General features: G+C 45.4%; 2 long non-coding RNA genes across 2 annotated transcripts; both read right to left on the reverse strand.

The window, feature by feature from the left end:
- Positions 1-787: 787 nt before the first annotated feature.
- Positions 788-7,149, reverse strand: LOC110346706 (uncharacterized). Its single transcript, XR_002390920.2, has 4 exons — positions 6,856-7,149; positions 3,022-3,106; positions 1,984-2,147; positions 788-1,286 (listed from the first exon to the last, which is right to left on the reverse strand). It is a non-coding gene; the product is annotated as an uncharacterized LOC110346706 (long non-coding RNA).
- A 4,597-nt stretch (positions 7,150-11,746) lies between these two features.
- Positions 11,747-14,732, reverse strand: LOC147820761 (uncharacterized). The gene is made up of 2 exons (XR_015448255.1): positions 14,291-14,732; positions 11,747-13,754 (listed from the first exon to the last, which is right to left on the reverse strand). It is a non-coding gene; the product is annotated as an uncharacterized LOC147820761 (long non-coding RNA).
- Between the last annotated feature and the right edge of the window lie 67 nt (positions 14,733-14,799).

A 14,799-nucleotide genomic window follows, 5' to 3' on the forward strand; every position in this document is an offset into this window, starting at 1 on the left:
CAACTGCTTGATTTGCACCTTCCAAGTTCCTAACCCAGACTTTACCGGGATTCTGGGAAAAGCAGTTGTCCCCTGTAACAGCAGTAAGCCAATAATGGTCTCCTCAACAACAGAGAAGGAGGCTACATCACATACAATGCATGCACACGTGTATAGTCATAAATTAGTTTCAGCTGGGCGGTAAAGCCATGCCTAGCATAACATGTATCTTACAACTGTAGCTGATTACTGATGCCAAGTCATCTGTGCAATTACGATGTCCTCCAAATGAGTTGTGATCTAAACAAATCCAATAATCGGGCATTTTTCTTCCACTGAAATATCCTCCCATCATTAATACCTGATGCTATCATGGGAAAGTATTGAGTAAAAATATAATCAGGTGAAATCTGGAGCCAGGTATGGAGAAATACTTCCCTCCTTTCTCCTTCTGATCTCTGATAGAGCCCACTGCTTTTCAGTCATTGCTTATTTTCCTCGTGGCGATTTCAAATGAAATCACAAAGCCTTTAAGGATGGCCTTTCCCTCCTCTCTCACTTCTACTATCATTTCTCTTTGATTTCCTTCCATTTCACACTCACTGCTTTACTTCTTTCACAATGAAATATAAACGTTAAATTTTTGTCAAGCCTCCTCCTTAACGGCAGCCAGAAAAAAAATTGTGAATGTTTAGATTTCAAACATTCTGTGTATCCCCACTGTACTTTGTGCAACTTACTTAAGGTTCTTATCTGTAATTTAAAAAAAAAAAATATATATATATATATATATACACACACACACATGGCCTGCGTAGGACCTAAGCACTCTTTTGCGTACTTTCCATATGTTAACCCTAAGTCTCCACAGCAGCCCTCTGAGGTAGGTAATTTTATATTCTGGGTTCACTGAGGAGGGAACTGAGTCCCAGAGAGGATAAAGAACTTGGCCAAGGCCCGGGGATGTAGCTCAGTGGTTCCACCACCTGCCTCCCAAGCACAAGGTCCTGAGTTCGATCCCCGGTACCAGGAAAAAAAAAAAGAAGAAGAAGAACTTGGCCAAGCTTGCACAACTACAGAGACCTGCAGTGTAAATTCAGAGCCTGTGCTACTCACTCTCACGGCCTCTCAACATGTGAGGTGCACGTACTGAAAGCTCTTGGCAAGATTTAGTACCATGCCCTCAATGCTTTTTCTCCTTGTCCCTCAAACTCTGAAAACAGTGCTTTTATGAATTATCTTCACTTGTGTTGTACTGGGAGACTTGCTTTAAGGTCTGAAGAACAGGTCTAAGGATTTCCAGTGCTCTGCATGGAAAGAATGAAGAAGAGAAACAGGATTGAAAATTTTAAAGATGGGAAATGAAACAGTCCCTCTGCAAAATGTCTCACCTCCAATCACTCCTTTGCCCTTCGATCAAGCTTTTCTTTGTACTTCTTAATTTACTTACTGTGAAGTGCATTCTCTACTGGCATAGATTCCTGTGGGTTTGAACGCCTGTGGGTTCTTGTTTTCGGGATACAGAACAACAGCTACATCTAAAGAATCCCCATTACGCGCTCCTAATCTGCCCTTCCCTTTGCCTAATCCTTGCCAACCCCTGTCCTCTTCTCTGTAGGGATTGTTGTGGGGGGTTTTTCCTTACCTTTTTATGGCATCTTGCTTTTGCATTTTTCCTCCCAACCACCCCTTTCCCCTCATACTATTCAAATGTCACTGTTCCTGAGGATCTTCAGTCTCCTCCACTTGGCAACTGTACTCAGTTTCAGCGCCGCTTTTACCCCTCTCCCAGTCACCCCTTGACTGTGCCATCTCACTCCATGCTCTCTCACAAGCACACATCTGCAAGGCAAGCTGCCGAACACAGTCATCTTACACCCAGCTTGTTAAACACTGAGTCACACCAACTGACTCCAACCCCCTTCTTCATTGTTCATGTCCAATGTCACGACCACAATGTGTTCCAGACCTGAGTTCCCGGAACACTTCTTCTCACTCCCTTACCTTCTGAGTACACGTGTCCAATAAGCCTTGTGGAATCTCTGGCTTTCCTTAAGTGGGACCCTTCTTTCCAGGTCTTCATTTCTTTCCATCCTCTTTCCTGTCTTCCATCAATGACGTTATCATGGTAGCTAACATCTATGCAGGGTTTGATCTTTAGGGCCTTGCTAAAAATTGAAATAAAATATCATGTTTGACCTCTGCCTTCATCTTCAGGTGCTTACTGCGGTCATCTCAATGTTATAGTGACAAAACAAGGCTTCCTACATGTATGGGCATCCCAAGCCAGAGAGTGGATTTTGGACCATAGGTGTCTGTCTGGCTTCCGTGCCCCGGATGGAGCCACAGGGCACACCCAAGTGGCACCTAAGGCTGGCACTGCCAGAGGCTCTCACCCAAGCCTGTCCTCCGGCTTCCCTGGGGACAGTGTGTGAGAAGTGCAAAGATGTGAGAAAGCCCCAAGAGAGGTAAGGAGGGCCGTGAGATAAAGTAGGAGAACAAAGAAGCCTCCCATTTTCCAGGAAGCTAGAGCCTGCTGCAATGGCAGCACTTTGCCTGGCTGTGCCAGGCCCTCTCTCCTTCGCTGGAGCCAACGGGACCAGACCACTGGTCTGACTTTGTCAATCTCTCTCAAGCCCCGTTTCTTTCCTGCACTAACCCTTTGGCCTCTGGCTCAGGACTTGGGTCTAGTGTGCTTGCTGCTAGAATGGTTGCAGGGATCAGTGAACATGGAAGAGCAGGTCTCTTCCAGATCGTGTGGGCATCTGGGAGGCCCTGGACATGAAGTGTCACAAAGAGCAAGCAGGGAATGGGGCCCTTTGTACTCGGGGGGGCACAGGGCGGAGTCGGGCAGGGTGGACAGGCCTAGAGTAAGTCTCAGCAGCCCATGATGCTCAGGAGCCTGGCTTCCTTGAGAAGAAAGAAGGTCAGAAAGCAATCACACGGTCATAATAATCCCCAGGGAGAGAGTGTCCCAGGAGCCAACCAGTGGCCACCAGAGAGGTGACCAGAGCAGCGTAGGGAGGGGTGCGGAAATGGTACCTTCCTCTAGGAATCCTGGTCTGCATGCTGCTGTCGTCTGTGGATCATTCTCCTCCCCTTTTGGTCATTCCTTGAGGGCATATTTCTGGACCAAAATGAAATAAATACAATGTGCTTATCAGAGTGCATTAGGAAGTATAAAACGGAACAAAATAAACATTTCCCAGCCTAAAGTTCCTCATTTAGATTCTGTCTATGCAATTCATCAACTTCCTAAAATTCATGTTTTATTGTTACTTTGTAAGCCTTCTAAATTGGATATTTATGGTGCTTTTCCTTATTTGCAATTTATGCACACAGTAGGGAGAATTTTCACTTTCCTGTTGCACACATGCCCAGCAGAGGTGGAAGAAAGCCACCTTCTATTTTCTTTAATCTTTCATACTATAAACAATTCTCCTTTTCACTGTATACTTACCACTATAGATAGAAACTTTTGAGTTTTTTGTGATGTTTTTGTTGGTGATTTTTGCGATTTGGGGGGCCCCATCCACAGTAGGAAAATTATTCCTAGTGTTCCTAAGGAAAAGAAGTCTGTGATGTGCTTTACAGAAAAATACATATGTTGAATAAGGTTTGTTCAGAGGTGACTTACTGCACAGTTGGCTGTGAGTACAATGTTAATGAATCAACTACATAAGTTATATAAATTGTTTTTAAGAGAAACATACATATAACATGTATTGTCTGGCTGATAAACATGTAACCAGAGTCAAACAGAAATTTAGCCCTGGGTTACCCTTAAGAACTATGGTTCAATATTCTCTTCTAATTCAGTGTTTTCAGCAACTATGTAGATCGTGCCCCTCACAGATAGTGAGGACTGGATGATGAGTTGAACTGAACTGCCAATTCAAATATAGATGCAATCATCATAGGGACTGAAATTCATGTTACTTTCATTTATTAAACAATTTCTAAAGTGTTAGCTCAAAACCTGTTCAACAGGCAGAGAAGACGGTATCTACTATCCCTGTCTTCGGTGGAAGGAGGAAGGATAACTGAGTTGCTGCCCAAATTCCTGATACTTGGAGCAAAGATTGGGGCTCAAGTCATGAAATACAGTTCATTAACTGAGCTGGTTCATCAAACAAAGACACTGCTATGTCCACTACTGCATCTAAAGTACATTGCTCCCTGCATCACTTGGGAAATATTACAAGCATTTCAGAATACTACAACCACAAGAAATATCGTTTTCTGATTTTCTTTTGTCCTACCTCTGAAGACTATGAGGTTAGAAAACCCAGTGTAAAACGGCGTTCATCACACCCACTCCTCTCCAATTCCCAGTTACACTCCAAACTCATTCTCTCGTGCTACTCCAGAGCTCTCCTTGAAATGGAATAATGGGCTGGAAGTGGTTGTCTTGCATTGAACTGTGCTCCACAAAGATACATCCAAATCCTAGCCATGGACATGTGTATGTAACCCTGTCAGGGTAAAGGGCCTTTGCAGATGTAATTAAGTGTCTATAAATGAGATCATCTTGGATTAACCCCTGGCTCCAAATCCAGTAGCAAGTGGCTTACAAGGAAAAGACCCATTGAAGGCAGAGATTGAAGTGATAAATCTACAAATGCTCCTCGGTTTACAATGGGCTTACATCTCTATTGTAAACTGAAAACACTATAAGTCAGAAATGCACTTCACACACTTAACCTACTAAACATCATGGTTTAGCTTGGCTTGCCTTCAACATGCTCAGAACACTTACATTAGTGGGCAAAATCATCCAACTGAAAGTGCATTTTATAATTAGGTGCAGAATATCTCCAATAATTTTTTTTTATACCAGGGATCAAACTTGGGACCTTGCACTTGTGAGGCAGGCAGTGGAACCACTGAGCTAAATCCCAGGCCCTATCTCCAATAATTTATTGAATCCATATGCTGTAGAGTACAATCTTGGATCTGTACACTGATGACTATGTGGTTAACTAGGAGAAGCTAAATGTACCACATATTGCTAACCTGGGGGAAAATCAAAATCCAAAACTTGAAGTACAACTTCTACTGGACACATATTTTCCCCACCATCATAAAGTTAGAAAGAACCGTAAGTCCAACCACCCCTCGGTAGGGCACATGTGTAGAGGCCAAGGATTGGCAGCAGTCATCAGAAGCGGCGATGAGGTACGGAACAGGTGCAGCCCCCAAATCCTCCAGCAGGAACTGATCCTGTGGACACCTTGGTGTGAGACTTCCGGACTCCAGAGCTGCTCTGTAAGACACTAGGAGTCTGTTGCTGAAGCCTCCAGGTTTGTGATGATTTGTTACAAGCTCGGTGGCCTAAAATGACATAAACACATCTTCTCACGGTCCCAAGAGGACAGAGAGGTGTGATCTGGGCCATGCACTCCCCGCCCAGACCTTCCAGGGGGGCTGCTCCTGGTCTTCTGTCTGCCTGTGTCCCATGGCCTGAGGCCTCGGCATCCAGGCTCTGCCTCTTGCTCAACCTGCCCTCCCCCTCTTCCGACTGCCCAAAGCCCCTCCTGCCTCTTTCATACGGCCACAAGAAGCCCATCCAGGTAATCCGGCACAATCCTCTCTCCTCAGTGTCCTGCACCTAACCATAGCTGCCGAGTCTGTCGTGGAGCGCAACAGGGACAGGGTCTGGGGTGGGGATGTGGACCAATATCTAGACACCACTGCTAGCTTACCATGAGTACCGTGGTGATGGTGACTGGGGAAATGTGCCTCCCAGATTCAGGGATCAGATGCTCTGTTTCCACTTAGTTTCTATTGCTTAAACTGCTTTTAATTCATTGTTTTCTAAAGTTAATGCTTATAAATGGGAATGATAATGCAAAATTCATACAGGAAATCATGTAATCTAATGAAAAAGCTAGATAGGCAAAGCGTTTGAGTCTATTCTCACTTCATGCATAATAAGTGACTTCAGGATAAAATGCTTTTCTTTCTGAGTTTCCTTTTCAAGCACTTAAGCCATATTTGCATTTCACTTTTCATTGCATTTTTGGAATAAAAAAAAGAGGTGTTAAAGCTTACTTCGGCAATAGCATTGCTATGCTTGTCCTGAATGTTTCTCCCACCTGCTCACTCCAGATTCAAATGTTGAGGGCCACACTCCAGTGCGATGGCGTTAAGAGGCCGGACTTCAGGGGACAGCAGTTAGTCAGGAGGGTAAGGCCCTCATGAATGCATTGATGCCCGTATAAAAGAAGCCCTGGGAGCTGTTTCAGTGGCACCTCTGCCCTGTGAGGACGCAACTAGGTGTCCTCTAAGAGGAGCAAATAGGTCCTCACCAGACACCAAATACACTGAGGGGTTTTTTTTCCAAACATTGAGCCCAGGAGCACTCTTCCACTGAAATTCATCTTCAGTCCTCTGGAAAATTTTTATTTTGGGGGTTGGGGATGTAGCTCAGTGGTGCCACACCTGCCTGGCAAGTGCAAGGTCCTGAGTTTGATTCCCAGTACCAGGAAAAATAAAGAAAATTTTTAGTTTGAGACAGGGTCTCACTAACTTGCCTAGACTGACCTGAAGCTTGCGATCCACTTGTCTCCTGTGTAGCTGGGATAATAGTTCTACACCACTGTGCCTAGCTTGAGAAATAGATTTCTGTTGTATATAAGCTACCAGTCCGCGGCATCGTATTATAGCAAGCCAAGCAGGCTAGGATGACAAACATCCTGCACCCAGAGGGCTGGCTAACTAATATTACAAAGTGCTTTTTTTAGTAGAAGAAGGATAATATCCACATGAGATAGGTTCCGGAATACAAGAAGGCTCCCTGGGACCGGGTAGCAAACCTGTCACCAAGTGGTGGGGAGAGAATGGAGTGGCACTGAAAAGCCCCTATGGACCCACCTGTTAAGGAGTCTACATGTGCAGGGGAAAGATGGAAACGCAGCCCATGCTTCGACTTGTATTCATGTTACTCTCTTCCTCTGGGCAGGGGCAGGGAGGGTTGTCCTCATGACGGTGGGGAAAGCGACGTGACTATGGTTACTGACAATGATTATGGTGTCAGCAAGTAAGATCTCGCTCTCTGATATCTAGCTCTGGGTGGCTTACAACACTAGAATTCCCTTTGGTTGAAAACAAACCAGCCATCAGAACTGAACATAAGTGAAGCGGCCAATTTCCCCTCCTTTGGCACTTCTTGAACTCCCCCCCATCCCACCCCATCCCATTGCCACCACGACCTCCGCTGCTTATGGAGAAAGATAATTAGAGCCAGGACTGCACTCTCCCGTCCCCAGAGGGAGCTGAGGACCATGCACACCCGTGTCCCTGTGCGGGGGACTTCAGGAGGGAAGGGCTCCAACTTGAGGCTCTGCTGGGTTCAGGCAAAGACAGTGGCCAAAGTCACTGAAGGTGAAAGGGTGGACGCGGGGAAAGGGGGTGCGCAGGGGCAGGGAGCGGCCTCTTCCTGGGTGTCACTGAATGGACAGAAACGGGCACTGGTGCTTGGGCACCAGCTCTGGGGCACGGAGCTAGAGGAGGCTGGCGATCAGGTGTCCGGTCTGCAGCGTCCTCTCACCTGGCTACCTTGCCCCTTCTCCCCGAACCCCCTGGGCTTCTGAGCAGGAGTAACTGTGCTAGCTTCTATTTTCATTGTATCCTACAGAAAGAAAAGCAACAAACTTCAATGCTCAGGGTTCAGGCAAGACTTGTTGTGGGGAAGGGAAGCAAAGGCAGCTCATGGGGCCCCTTGGTGGATTCCGGGTGCTGTGTGGGGCGATGCGTTGGGTGCCTGGACGTTCCCATCTCAGAAGGGCTCCTCCTGCTTGGCATCTGCTTCGTGTCGGACGCAGACTCAGACCCATTTCTCGGCCCCTCTGGACAGACTGAGAGAATCCGAGGAGAGGGCGAACGCTCCTCCTGAGAAAACGCAAACAGGGAAGGGCTAGGAGCGCACACGGGCCATTTCCTAGCTCAACGTCGCCACCTGCCTGAAGCAGCCGTCAAGTGCAGCCCTGCCAATCAGGCAGCCGGAACCTGGGGACAAATGGACTGGGGGACCCAAGCGCCTCTCCCATCGGGCATCCTTTTGGGGATGGTTTAACGGAAACGCCTTAACCAAGGAAGTGTCCGAAAGGTCTTGGTAGTTAAACGCAGATGGAATATTCGAGAGTTCAGCTAGTACGGTCTGGGGATCATCGGTTTTACAAGAAAAAGTGACAGCACTTTGAAAAAAACTGCACCATGATCACTTGAATTTCATTAAAGAAACACCCGGGCCTGGCACAGCTGCATTGCAGGTGGCAGGAGACAAATCCAACTGGAGGGCCAGAGCCCCCTAAATCAGGGCACGCTGGAACATCCCATCCCAAAATAAGAGAAATCATTGAATCTCGAGTCTTCTGCTGGGAAGAAGGAAGCGCACTGCACAGAGGGGCTCTCTGGGTTCTGAAGACAGAGTGAGCCCCGTCCGGGAATCCTTTCTCACCTATGCACCGTGAACACCATAGGCTGGCAGCCTTGAACGGGGCATAGATACGAAGTTTTGGCAAATGAGCCGAGCTGATAAAAACAGCACTGCTCCTAGGACCACGAAACTTAGCTACTCCCAAGGTGTTAGACGTGTGAGATGGGGGAAAAGATACGCCCTGAAGAAGCAGGCCCGATGGCATACGTGTGTAATCCCAGCCCTTTGGGACGCTGAAGCCGGAGGACTGCAAATTCGAGCCCAGGCTGAGCAACATAGCGATTTAGCCAGACCCTTGTCTTAAAATTTAAAAAAATTTTTTAAAGACCAGGGATGTAGCTCAGTGCAAAGGCTCTGGGTTCAGCAGTAAGGCCAATGAACTGAGATTCTAAAGCAGTGGAGATTTTTTTTTTAAGTTTATTGGTACATTTTAGGTATAAAATACAGTTATATTCATCATTGGGATCTTGTACCATTACATAAGTATCTTGATTCTTATTTTTCCCCTTCCCCTGCCCTCCCTTCACCCCCTCCACCCTTCCCTATTTGTAAAGACTTTGTTTCCATTTTTTCCTTTTCTCGTATTTTTTCTTTTCCCTTCTTTCGTTTCCCCTACCCCTCCCACTTCCCCTGCTCCTTTAGACCTTTTCTTCCTGTTACACAATATCAGTTATACATTTTTTAAATTACAATATTAAGATCTAGGAGACACTACCACAGATTTTACAGAATTTAAAAGGATATAGAAAGCATATTACAAAAATATTTTTTGAAATAAATTTGACAACTTCTAAGAAGTACCTTGGAAGACAAATTAATGAAACTAACTCTGGAGGAAATATAAAATTTGAATAGCACCTATTAAAGAAAGTATATTCTTAGCTTGAAAACCTACCTATATGACAACAGCAGGCTCATAAACATTTTAACTGATAAATTATATCAAACAATTAAAGCAGAAAAAAGAAGGAACACTTCTCCCCTCATTTTAGGAAATCAACATTGTGCTAATCCTAAAACTGGATAAAGATAATAGAAGAAAAAAGTATGAACATAGATAGAAATTTGTTTAACAAAACAATTGGAAGTCAGATCTGGCAGGATGAAGAAAGTGGTTTTGTTATAGGGATGGCAGTGTTGGTTCAGCATTGGAAGATCCACCCCCAAAAGTCATCATTTTAACAGAGGAAAGGAAAAAGCCATATGATCCTGTCACTAGTTGGAGAAAAAGGTATTGGACTAAATTCTACAGCTGTTCACAGTAAAAGCTATCAGGAGACTAGAAATAGAACAGAACCTTCTCAACAGATTAAAGACATGTACTCCATACTTCCAGCAAAAACACCTTATATGAATGGAGAAGATACAATGCTTTCTCCATAAGGTGGGGAACAAGGGCAGATATGCCTACTCTTCATCTGTCCATTAAACTTTGAAGCCTAGGCCCCTCCAAAATAGTCTGGATCCCTTCAAGTTATTTTTATGTATGGAAATAAAGGGTTGAGGTTAATTTTTTACATACGGATACCAGATGTTCTAGTGCCATTTGCTAAAGACACTATCTCTTCCTCGGCTCTTGAATTGAGTTTATATTCTATAAAATGCTAATGTTAAATAATCTTTCAAAACTCAGTGGACCATATATGTGTGGTTCTATTTCTAGATTCTCTGTTTTATTCAAATGATCTATATGTCTTTCCATACACCAACACTGCCTTGATTACTGTAGCTTTAGAAGTCTTAAAATTAGGTGCTAAACGTTTTCCAACACTGTTTTTGTTTCTTTTTTTTAACTTTTCCAGGTCCTTTGTACTCCTACATAACTTTTAAATTTCAATATCCAATTCTCCATTTATAGCAAGTATACACAGACCTGAATTTTTATATATACCTTGTGTTTTCTAATCCTGCTAAATTCAAATACAAGCTCTAGGGGCTCCTAGAGATTTCTTAGTATTTTCTCTGTAGATGAACATTTCATCTAGCAGTGGAGAATGATATGCCTTTGGTGTAGTAGCTCCTCGTGTGACATTCGCCCTTGCATGGAACAGCCACCAGGGAGATGTCAAGTGGCTGCATGCAGATCTATACTCTGGAGACAATCCCACCAGGTTCATCAAGCATATATCAGCTCTGGCCAAAGCACTGTCTCTTAGGAGGAAGAAGTGGAACACCCAGCACTGAGCATGAGCGGAACAAGAGCTCCCAAGTGAGATGCATGAGGAGCGAGGTGAGCAGACCCCAAGACAGCTGCACCTGAATCCTTACACAGAAAAGAGGGGTTAAGGTTGCAAAGGGAATCAGTGTGGCTAATCGGCTGACTCTGAGGCAGCTCAGTCATCTTGAACATCCAGGTGGGCACAATATAGTCACGACAACCCTTAAAAGTGAGAATTGGGAGGATGGGCGATTCAGAGGGAGATGTGACTGGAGAAAGGCACGGAGTTGGAGGGTCACTGCTGGAACATGCAGGAAACACACTTCCTTCCAGGTCCAGGAGGGAGCTCAAGTCCTGCAGTGTCTTGACTGGGCCACCGAGACCTGGGTCAGACTTCTGGGCATCCGTGGACCTGGGAAACAGGGCAGGCACTGCGGGTCCTTCACTCCAGAGACACAGCAGGGAGCTTGTGTCCCCTGTCCGGACCCCCTTCCTGTTTCCCAGTGCAGAACTGGGCAGGGTGAGACATGCTGCTTCCCTTCGGGGGACACTTCTGCCAAGGGACCGAGGAGGAGTCCACTGAAGCCCAGCTACAGCTCTGCCTGTCACTGTGAGGACTCCGCAGGATGAGCCAGCTCAGCTGGGCAGGTGGGACTGCTGGGACCGTGAGGGAGGGAGGAATGCATTTCCCGGCCAGTGGAGGCAGGGACCCTCTTGCACCCCCTTGCCTGATATGAATAGCAAATTGACAATGGCACAGATTCTAGCCTGAGGAGAGCCTGACAGACAGGGTCTCATACCCTGCAGAAGGAAAGACTTGGGCCTCTCACCAGGGATGACCTAACTAACAGCAGGATAAACACTAAGTGAGGACAAGGGGAATGGAACCAACAGCAGATTGGGGAGTGAGTAAGAACCATCCCCAAACCCACTGCGGCTGGGAGTCTTCCCACTCTGTCTCCTCTTCTGAGTTTCCCCCAGGAATCCAAGCAGCACACGAGAGCAGTGAAGTGCAGGCCAGATTCTTCTTCAAAGAAAGACACTTCACGGCTCTGGGGATGCTGCTGGGGTCGGCCCTTCCAGAGACGACCTTGGTGACTCCACATCACACCCGCGCCATGACTGACCGAACACTCCCGTTGGATAATTTGCAAAAAGACTCACACAACTCAGAAAATCATTATATTTGTGGCTGTGGCTTATATAATGAGGTTACAGATTAAATCAGCCATAAAGAAGGATAAGCTTGAGACATTTCTAACCAAATGGATGCACCTTGAAGCCATACTCTTTTTTTTTTTTTTTTTTTTGGTGCCGGGGATCGAACTTGGGTCCTTGCACTTGTGCAGCAGGTGGTGAAAAAGTGAATAATTTCAGGCTTTTTTTTTTTTTCTTTTTGGTACCAGGGATCGAACTCAGGACCTTGCGCTTGCACAGCAGGCAGCGAAACCACTGAGCTAAATCCCCGGCTGAAGCCATACTCTTAAGTGAGGTAAATGGGACACAGGTGTATATATACCGCATTGTTTCTCCGGTGTGAGAAACCAAAAGTGTAAATAAGGACCAAAATGTACAATAGATATTGGGGAAGTGGGAAGAAAATGTCCAAATGAGACAGGGAACAAGGGAGAGGGGGGAGAAAAAGGAAAGAAGGGACAAGAAAAACAAAAAAGAATAGAAGAAAAAATGGAAACAAAGCTTTTGTAAATAAAGAGGGGCTGAAGGGAGCAGAGGGGAATGGGAAGAAAAGAACCAAGATACATCATGTACAGGTACAAATTCCCTGTGTTGGGTGTTACTATTATGTATATCTAAAATGTACTAATAAAATAGAGAAAAAATATTTTAAAGATTAAATAAGCAAAAGGGTGGGAATTATTTCAGATATGCAAAGTTGGTTTAACTCAAAGAATCTATTAATGTAACCTGTCCCATCAACAGGCTAATGAAGAAAAATTGCGTGATCATATCAACAGATACAGAAAGAAGCATTTGACAAAATTTAACATCTGTTTATAAAAACTCTCAAGAAACTAGGAATACAGGAGTTTCCTCTGTGTTGATAAAGAACATTCACAAAAAACCTACGGCTAGTGATAAAAAGGGAGTTACATTCCTGCTAAGATCAAATACAAGGCACAAATGCCTGTTCTTACTATTCCTGTTCAACATCTTACTAAAATCCTAGCTCATGTAAAAAAGCAAGAAAAATGAGTAAGATTTGAGTGAATTAAGAAAGAAAAAATGCTTTATTTGCTGCTGACATGATTGTGCATGTCCTGTGTACAAGATTCCAAAGGATCAACGACAATGACAAACCCTCCTGGAACTAATGTTTGACTGTCTTTGATCGCTTCTGCTGCTTTAACAAAATACCATACTTCAGACTGGGTTATCTATGAACAGCAAAAATGTTATTGCTCAGAGTTCTGGGGCCTGGGAAGTCCAAGATTGAGGCCTTGATTTCACAGTTTGGATCTGATCCACACAACATGAATGAATCTTTAGAGCACTGTGCTCAGCAGAAAAACCTAATCCCAAAAGATGAAAAGTGCCTGATTTCATTTACATGACAAAATCATAGATATGGAGAAGGTATTAGCAGTTGCAAAGTCAAGGACAGGATGAGAGAGGAGGAATGAGTGAACGTGGCTATAAAAATACAACATGAGGGGTCCCTGTGATGATGGGAATGTATATGGTACAGAACATGCATATTGTACAACATATGGTACCATGGTGTTGTACTGACAAAGGAGAAAACTTGTAACTATTTCGTATCTTGTTCCATATTAGTAATACTGTTACTGTAGTTTTGTATGTGTAGTTTTAAAAGACGTCACCATTAGGTAACATGGGAAAAGTGGGTACATAGATCTCTTATTACAACTTCGTGTAAATGTAGAATTATTTCCAAATAAAAGAATGTACAAAAGGCTTCCACTTGGAAACCGAGCGCAATGCTGCAGGAAGGCCAGTCAGCGACGGGAAGGGCCAAGTCTGAAGTCCGCTGAGCTACCTTCGAGGGACCAGCGGGGTGGACCCAACCAAGGTCTCAGGGGGCTCAGGCTTCGAGTGTAGAAAAGCCCGCCCCAGACTGCAGCTTCGCGTGCAAAATACGTTTGCTGTGTTTGTAGCCACTCACTTCAAAGCGGTTTATCACATAGCAATGGGTATCTGGAAAGGAAAAAAAGGGACTCTTGCCTATGAACATTCCACAGAAACAGAAAAGAATGGCTTTTGGGTTGAAATTTGGTGTTAGCAACGGCGACTTTTTCTGAAGTGCCATCAAACTATACCTCTGAAGAGTTCACGGCTAACTTCACTGGAGTCAGTCTCCGTCTGCGAGGGTTAGCAGAGCCTACTTACGCCCAATTACAAATCGAGCATGTCGTTTGGCAGAAGGTTCCTGTGTCACTCAGGGTGACACAATCGCCTTTTATAGGCGATTTGAGAGTTTGGACGCTGACACGGAAGGTCACAGATTTTTAGGTGTTTATGACACAGGTTATTTGAAATTAGGCTTGTCTTGGAAGATCTAAGAAATGTATGTGAATATGTAGTTATTATTGATTTATAATTATAAACGATCATTTCCAAGTGGGTCGTTAGCACTGTAAATTAGACGGCTTATGAAAGCAGGTGAGCGGCACCTGGATACCATGTGGTAAGTACAAGATACATGTGGTAAGATCGATTTCTTCCTGACTCACATTCATGCTTTCCCCGCTTCGGCGTCTTCAAAGCATAAAACCGATCACACGATACGATGGAAAACAGATTTCACAGAGCCAAGCCTCACTCCCTGGCACACGATCTACATTCTTCCTGCATCCTGTCTTGGGTCTCTGTGATAGATGCTCTCAGTATTTACGCTGGTTGCAGCTCCGGGGAGACAATCTGCGCCGCTAGGGCCCGGGATGTGGCTCAGTGGTTCCGCCGCCTGCCTCGCCAGCACAAGGACCCGGGTTCGACCCCCGGTACCAAAACAGAAAATCTGCATCGCGGACAAGATGAAGGCAGCCCTGGGCCAGCACGGCCCCTCCGAGTCGTTCTCCTGGCTGACTGGTGAGACGTTTGCCCAGCGGCGGTGCGGGAGCGGCGGACGCGTCTCAGCTCTAGGTCCGGCCGAGGGCGGGAGGGGGCCAGAAGGGGAGGGGCAGGGGCAGGAAGCGGCGGGGAAGGGGAGGGGGAGGGGAAGGGCGGGCGGGGCGGGGCTCCG

The sequence above is a fragment of the Heterocephalus glaber genome, unplaced genomic scaffold, assembly GCF_053883595.1.
Source record: "Heterocephalus glaber isolate CG9 unplaced genomic scaffold, H.glaber_assembly_v1.0 deba00001805, whole genome shotgun sequence".
NCBI lineage: Eukaryota > Metazoa > Chordata > Mammalia > Rodentia > Bathyergidae > Heterocephalus > Heterocephalus glaber.